The following is a 9249-nucleotide window of genomic DNA, read 5'->3' as shown; positions in this document are numbered from 1 at the left end:
CCAGTTTAGGCAAAGACAAATTCAACTCAGGTAAAGTTTTGAGTATTAATTAAAAGGAGTAAATCTGTGGATAAACCAAAAAAGCTGATAACTTAATATTTCCAATTAACTTCTAGAAGAAATTTTTTGGTTATTTAATATCAATATCAACATAACTCAAACAAAGTAATAAATATTCAGTCATAAGAGTCTAAAAAATAGTACATATTTTATATTTTGCCATAGTTCTGAGCTCTTTTCTTCTTTGTATATATATCCCCTCAAAGTTTATGTTTAACTGATACATAATATCCTCCCTAGGCTGGGGTAAATTTATGAGTTAGTGCTTTAAAGGCTTTGGGTATTCTTTAATAATATGAGTAGATTAGGAGTGATAGTTATCCTTAAGGACATTATTCATTAAAATATACTGTGTTTTTTAGGAGGGCACAAGACTCCTACCTGATTTTAATATTATGAAGAACTAAATATTTCCCAACCAACCGGTTTGATTTAATTTGACTCTTATGGATACTAATAATTGGGTCACATATGTCTTTTTTTTATATAGTCTGCTGAAAAACCTGGAACTAATTTATAGTCTACTGGGAGCAAGTTTGGAGATTTTTTTTTAAAGATTTTATTTATTTATTTGACAGACAGAGATCACAAGTAGGCAGAGAGGCAGGCAGAGAGAGAGAGGGAGCAGGGTAGAAGCAGGCTCCCCGCTGAGCAGAGAGCCCGATGTGGGACTCGATCCCAGGACCCTGGGATCATGACCTGAGCCGAAGGCAGTGGCTTAACCCACTGAGCCACCCAGGCGCCCTGGAGATCTTTTCATGGTAATTTTTATTATTATCTTTCATGGCTTTATTTTAATGCCCTTGTTCATTTTCTCTTTATTATTTTACACCTAACATTTATTTATATTATCTTGCTATAGTATGCATCATTTTAAATGATTTTCAATCCTTCCTGGAACAATAGTGAAACAAATAATTTTTTAAAAAGAGTGAATGTGATTTCAATTACTTTTGTGTTACAATTAGTGAATATTAATTAAGTTAGATAAGCAGTCTTCAACAGTTTCCCATATCTGGAGAGGAAATATGGGGGAGATAGCAGAGTAGGTGGATCATAAGCTCACCTCATCCCATGAATACAACTAGATATCACTCACATCTGTGTATATAACCAACCCATAAAATGATGCAGAGATTGGCAGGGGGGTGGGGAACTCTACAAAAGGTAGAGAAGGGGCCACATCAAAAAAGTTAGGAAGAGTGAAGATGTGGTTTGGGAGTGAAATCAATCATGGCAGTCCATGCTCAGTAGGAACCTGGTGACACAGAGAAGGGTGAGAAACACACTATCCCACTGGGGAGTGTGCATGGGGAATACAAATACCCAAAATATTTAGTCTTAAAAACAACAGGGTGAGAGGGGCCAAATTTCATGAATTCTGAAGCAGGAATTAAAGTCTAGAACTTTAAATGTTATCAGGATTAGCGCTGGATGAACCTGGAGGGCATTAGGAAGCCGAGTCCCAACTCTAAAGAGAGCACAAAAAACAGCCAGAGGAGCTAGAGTCTTGAAGCAGAGTTTGAAAAAAGCCAGAAGCAGGCAGACAGGAAAGTTATTTACTCATCTCAGTATGGCCCAGAAAGGCAGGGATCATGGGAAGACCCTTTCAGGAACAAAGTAGCTGGAAAATGACATTTCCCTCCTCTGCACTTCAGCATAAACTCACAGTCACCTGAGAGAACAAGCTCAATGTCAACAAACTCTACCTAATTTGCTTACAGCAAGTTCCATGTCCCCATGCTTCAGCAGATCTGTCTTAGCCAGTCACTTTTGCCTCATCCCAGTGCTACAGGTTCCTTCCCTGGAAAAACTGCATAAACCCCACCAACAATTTGTCTCCCAACCCATGAGTGTTGTGAAAATTCATTTCTGGTGACAGTGGCAGCAGCAGGTCTTATTCTGCAAACAGACTGGGACACACCTTCTTAAAATGTGCTCCACAGATGGGGACAAAACACTACCCACAACAAGCAAAAAAAGGCTCTGCTGACAACTGAATTGAGGGAAAAGGTGACCAGGGTTCAGTAGGAAGGCACATGCAACATATAGGAGATAATCTTTGAAGCACTACATCCCAGGACACAGGTGACACTGCACTGCAGAGAACTGCAAGGCCCTTTCTTCATAAGACCATTACCTTCAAGAACAGGAGATGGGGTTGACTTTCTTTTTTTTTAAAGATTTTATTTATTTATTTGGCAGAGAGATCACAAGTAGGCAGAGAGGCAGGCAGAGGGTGGGTGGGAAGCAGGCTTCCTGCTGAGCAGAGAGCCCAATGTGGGACTCGATCCCAGGACCCTGAGATCATGACCTGAGCCAAATGCAACAGCTTAACCCACTGAGCCACCCAGGCACCCAATGGGGTTGACTTTCTTAACACACAGAAAGAGACACAGAGATTTAGACAATATGAGGATACAGAGGAATATCTCCCAAATGAAACAACAGGACAAAAACCACAGCAAGAGACCTAAGTGAAGCAGATATAAGTAATAAGTGTGATAGAAATTTTGAAGTAATGATCACTAAGATACCAAGAGTGGAGGACATCAGTGAGACTCTTAATAAAGAGATCAAATGAATCAAACACAGATGAAGAACACAATGAAGGAAATTAAAAATACACTTGATGGGAAAAATAGCAGGCAAGATGAAGCAAAAGAATGAATAAATGACATGGAAGGCAGAGTAATGGAAAGTAATTGAGCTGAAAAAAATGAAAGCAAAAAATTGTGCAAAATGAGAGTAAACTAAGGGAATTCAGTGACTCCATCAACCATAACATTCACATTATAGCCATCCCAGAAGAAGAGCTGGAAGAGGGGGCAGAAATTTAATTTGAAGAAATAATAGCTAAAAACTTCTCTAATCTGGGAAATCCAGGAGGCATAGAGATCTCCCCCACACACAAGGAAACCAAGGAGGCCCACATCAAGAGACATGTAAAGAAAAAATTTTTAAAGCAAGAGAGAAGATAGTTACATATGTGCAGAACCACATTAGTGTATGAGCATATTTTTCAGCAGAAACTTTGCAGCCCAGAAGAGAGTAGCATACTATATTCAAAGTGCTGAAAGGAAAAAATCTGTAAGCAAGAATACTCTACCAGCAATGCTATAATTTAGAATAAGAAGGAAATGAGTTTCCCAAACAAACAAATAAATGAGTTCATGACCACTAAACCAGTCCTACAAGAAATAATAAAAGGGGGTGGTGCTTGGGTGGCTCAGTTGGTTGTGCATCTGACTCCAGACCTCCACTCAAGTCTTGATCTCACCACTGTGAGTTCAAGCTCTGCATTGGGCTCCGTGCTGGGCATGAAGCCTACTTTAAAAAATAAATAATAAAAGGGATACTTTGAGTGGAAAAGAGACAATAAGTGAAAGCATGACATGTTAAAAAAACACAAAAACTGTAAAAATAAATATTTCTGTAAAAATCAAGGCATGAAAAAAATTAAAAGAAGTAAAATATGACACTATATACCTAAAACATGGAGGGAAGTAGAGAAGTGAAGAGTGGATTCAAACTCAAATGGCCATCAACTTCATATAGATTGCTATATGCAGAAAATATTATCTACAAACCTAATGGAAACCATAAACCAATACTAGATATGCAAAGAATAAAGAGAAAGAAATCCAAATATACCACTAAAGAAAGAAAAACAACAACAATAAGAAAGACCCAAGAGAAGAAAGGATCAGAGGAAAGCTACAAAAACAACCACAAAACAAGTAAAAAAATGACAATAAATACATATTCATCAATACTTACTTTGAATGTACAGTGGGAAGACGGTGGAAGAAAGGCAAATCCTAGGCTCACCTCATCTCACAAATACAACTATATAACTATCAAATCATCCTAAATACTCCAGAAATTGTCCTGGAGTCTGGCAGAACAAGCACCATGACTGAAAGTAGAGAAGCCACATCAAAGAAAGTAGGAACTCTGGAGACACAGTTTCAGAGAGTAATAAATCCTGCAGGTTGAAGGGAGCCACAGTAGTGAATAAGGGGGACAGACTAGCACACAGGGGACCACATAGGATAAATCCCCCACAACAATCAGTTTGGAAAGCTAAAGGTGTGAAACTCATGAATTCTGGCAACCAGCAGAGCTTCAACCCTGGAGGCTTAAAGGTCAGCAAACTTGACTGGGATAAAACCCAGAGGGCATTGTGCTGATATTTGATATTTGTGAGAAGGCAGTTAAACAACTTGGGGACATACAGAATGGTATCAGCAATCTGAAATGCACCTGGGGAGCATGGTGGGAAAGTATTCATTCATCTTGGAGTACATCCCAGAGAGAAAGCATTCATGGACATAGCTCTCTCAGAACAAAAGAACTGACTGGTGCCATTTCCTTCCTTACATCATTTAACATAAAAACATGGCAACTTACAAGAACCACCACAGTGCCAACACTGGCTACTAGCTTGCTTACACCAAGCACCCACCCCACTCCAGCAGAACCACCATTCCTAGTCATGTTTGCCTCAGTCCCAGGACAATGGGCGACTCTCTGAGATTATCCCAAATCCCTGCACACATTGCATCTCCAGTGGCAGCAGGGACAGCTCTCATTTCATAGAGAAGAGCACACTTACTTAAAGCACCACATTCAGGCCATGGACAAAACACTACCATAATAGGCAAAAACAGTCTCTGCAGATAACTGGCATGAAAGATAAAGCAACCAGGACAAAACAGCAGAGCACAAGAAGCACATATTGGAGACACTTCCAGAAGGCCCTGGAGAATAGTAAACACTACACATCAGGGAACTATAGGACCTCTTCTTCATAAGGTGGTAACCCTCAAGAACAGAAAATGTAGCTGACTTTCATAATACACAGAAACAGGCACAGATATTTAAAGAAAATGAGAGTACAGAGAAATTTATCCCAAATGATGAGCAGGACAAGTCAGAGATCTAAGGTAAATAGATGTAAGTAACATTACCCATAGAAAATTTAAAGTAATGATAAGAAGGATATTTACTGGACTTGAAAAAAGAGTGGAAGACATCAGTGAGACACTTAACACAGAGATAAGGAATAACATAGCAGAGAAAAGGGGCCTAATAAACAAAATAAGAAACACACTTGATGGAATAAACAATGGTCTAGAAGAAGCAGAGGAATTAACTAATGACCTAGAAGTCAGTATAATGGAAAGTAATCAAGCTGAACAAAAGAGAGAAAGAAAAATTGTGCAACACAAGAATAGACAGGGAATTCAGGGATTCCATAAATGTAATAACATTTGCAGTAAAGGGATCCCAGAAAAAGGAGAGAAAAGGGGGCATAAACTACATTTGAAGAAATAATAGCTGAAAACTTCCCTCATGAGGGGAAGGACACAAATATCCAGATCCAGGAGACAGAGACTACCCCCATCAAAATAAAAAAAAACACATCAATACCAAAACATATTGTAATTAAATTGGCAAAATATAGTGATAAAGAAAAAAAATGAAAGCAACAAGACAAAAGAAGACAAAACTCAGAAAGGAAAACCCAAAAGGTTACAGGGGATTTTACAGAAGAAATTTTACAAGCAAGAAGAGAATGGCATGATACATTCAAAGAACTGAATGGGAAAAATCTGCAGGCAGAAATTCTGTATCCAGGATGACTATCATTCAGAACATAAGGAAAAATAAAAAGTTTCCCAGATAAATGAAAAACTAAAGGAGTTTGCAACCTCAAACAAACCCTGCAAGAAATATTAAAGGGGATTCTTTCAATAGAATGGAAAGACCAAAGTGGTAGTATAAAGGAAAGAAACACAATAGCAGTAAAGATGATTTTTCTGTAAAAAAAAAAGTCAAGAAACTCACAAAATAAAAGGATGTAAAATATGACAATATTTATCTAAGATGTTGGAAAGAGAATAGTAACGAATGGGTTCAAACTTAAGTGACCATCAACTTCATATAGACTGCTATATGCAGCTGACTTTTTTTTAAGATTTTATTTATTTGACAGACAGAGATCACAAGTAGGCAGAGAGGCAGGCAGAGAGAGAGGAGGAAGCAGGCTCTCTGCTCAGCAGAGAGCCCGATGTGGGGCTCGATCCCAGGACCCTGGGATCATGACCTGAGCTGAAGGCAGAGGCTTTAACCCACTGAGCCACCCAGGCGCCCCTGCAGCTGATGTTTTATACAGAGCCAATAGTAAACCACATATTGAAAACCAGTAATAAATATGCAAAGAATAAAGGCAAAGAAATCTAAATACATCACTAAAGAAAATCAGCAAAGCAAGAAAGAGAGAGACAAGAAAGGATTGGAGAAAATCATCAGAAGCAACCACAAAACAAATAATAAAATAACAATAAATACATATCTACCCATAATTACTTCAAATGCGAATGGACTAAATACTCCAATAAAAGACATAGGATGTCAGAATGGATTTAAAAACTTAAGATCTGTATTCTCCCTATAAGAGCCATAGTTTAGACCTGAAGGCATGTGCAAATTGAAAGTGAAGGAATGAAGATATGTCTATCATGAAAATCATTGCCAAAAGAAAGCCAGGTAACATTACCTACCTACACAGAAAAAAATATACATTAAAAAAAAATTATAACAGGAGACAAAGGACTCTACATAATAATAAAGGGGACAACCAAAAAGAAAATATAACAGTTGTAAATATTTACAGGCCCAAACATAGAAACACCTAAATACATAAGACAGTTAATAAGAAACATAAAGGAATTAATCAGTAATAATATAATAAGAGTAGGAGACCTGAATATCCCACTTACATTAATGGGCATATCATCTAAACAGAAAATAAATAAGGAAACAGTGGTTTTGAAAGACATTTTGGACCAGGTAGATTTAACACATAATATTTAGAACATTCTATCCTAAAACAGCAGAGTACACATTCTTTTCAATAGCACAGGAAACATTCTCCAGAATAGATTACATTCAGCCCACAAAACAAGCTACAACAAATTCAGGAAGATTGAAATCATACCATGCGACTTTTCTGAAAACAACACTATGAAACTAGAAGTCAACCAAAAGAAAAAATCTGGAATGACCATAAATATAAGAAAGTTAAATAACATGCGACTAAATAATAAATGGATTAACATGGAAATAAAAGTAAAAATAAAAAAGCACATTGAAATAAATGAAAATGAAAACACAATGGTCCAAAACTTCTAGGAGGCACTAAAACTGGTACTAAGAGGAAAGCTCATACCAATACAGGTCTACCCCCAAAAGAAAACAAATCTTAAATAAACCACCTAACCTTACACCTAAAGGTGATAGAAAAATAACATAAAACTTAAAACCAGCAGAAGGAAAAAAATATTAAAAGTTAAAGCAGAAATAAATGATGAAGAAACTTAAAAAAATGTATCAATGAAATCAGGAGCTGGTACTTTGAAAGCTTAAATAAAATTAATTAAACTCTAGCCAGACTCATTAAGAAAAAAAGAGAAAGGACTCTAAAAAAATAAAATCACAAATAAGAGAAGAAAATAGCAACCAACACCACAGAAATGCAAATAGAAGACCATATTATGAAAAACTACATACCAACAAATTGGACAATCCAAAATAAATGAATAAATTCCTAGAAACATAGACTATCAAAACTGAAACAGGAAGGGGACACCTGGGTGGCTCAGTCAGTTAAGCATCTGCCTTCAGCCCAGGACATGATCCAGCATCAAACTCCTTGCTCAGCAGGGAGCCTGCTTCTCCCTCTGTCTGCTGCTCTCCCTGCTTGTGCTTTCTCTCTCTCTCTCTCTCTCTCTGACAAATAAATTAAATCTTCAAAAAGAATTGAAGCAGGAAAAAAAAAAAAAAACAGAAAATTTGAACAGAACAATAAACCGCAAAAATGTTGAATCAGTACTCCAAAAACTCCCAACAAACAAAAGCCCAGGAACAGATAACTTCACATGTGAATTCTAACAAACATTTAAGGAAGAATTAATACCAATTACTCTCAAACTATTCCAAAAAATAGAAAAGGAAGAGAACTTCCAAATTAATTCTTTGAGTCCAGCATTACCTTGATAACAAAACTAGATAAACACACCACTGGAAAAGGGAACTATAACCCAAAATCCCTCATGAACATAAAAGCAAAAATCATCAACAAAATACTATCAAAACAATCCAATAATACATTAAAAAAACTATTCATCTAGATCAAGTGGTGTTTATTTAGGGTTGCAAGGATGGTTCAATATTCACAAATCAATTAATGTGTTTTGTTGCATCAATAAGAAAAAGGATAAGAATCATATTATCATTTCAATAGATGCAGAAAAATATTTTGAGAAAGTACAGCCTCCATTAATGATAAAACCTGTCAACAAAGTAGGTTTGGAGGGGGACATCTTGGTGACCCAGTTGGTTAAGTGCCTGTCTTTGGCTCAAGTCATGATCCTAGGGTTCTAGGATCAAGTCCCATGTTGAGTTCCTTGCTCAGCTGGGACCTGATTCTCCTTCTGCCTGCTGTTCCACTTCCTTGTTCCCTTTATCTATCTCCCTCTGACAGGTGAATAAATAAAATATTTTTAAAAAATTAACAATTAAGCTTTGAAAAAATGAACTTTTGGGACTTCATCAAGATCAAAAGCTTCTGCACAGCAAAGGAAACAGTCAACAAAACAAAGAGGCAACCCACGGAATGGGAGAAGATATTTGCAAATGACAGTACAGACAAAAGGTTGATATCCAGGATCTATAAAGAACTTCTCAAACTCAACACACACAAAACAGATAATCATATCAAAAAGTGGGCAGAAGATATGAACAGACACTTCTCCAATGAAGACATACAAATGGCTATCAGACACATGAAAAAATGCTCATCATCACTAGCCATCAGGGAGATTCAAATTAAAACAACATTGAGATACCACCTAACACCAGTTAGAATGGCCAAAATTAGCAAGACAGGAAACAACGTGTGTTGGAGAGGATGTGGAGAAAGGGGAACCCTCTTCCACTGTTGGTGGGAATGCAAGTTAGTGCAGCCACTTTGGAGAACAGTGTGGAGATTCCTGAAGAAATTAAAAATAGAGCTTCCCTATGACCCTGCAATTGCACTGCTGGGTATTTACCCCAAAGATACAGATGTAGTGAAAAGAAGGGCCATCTGTACCCCAATGTTTATTGCAGCAATGGCTATGG

This window comes from Meles meles, chromosome X, assembly GCF_922984935.1.
Source record: "Meles meles chromosome X, mMelMel3.1 paternal haplotype, whole genome shotgun sequence".
Taxonomy (NCBI): Eukaryota; Metazoa; Chordata; class Mammalia; order Carnivora; family Mustelidae; genus Meles; species Meles meles.
This window is presented reverse-complemented; position numbering follows the sequence as displayed.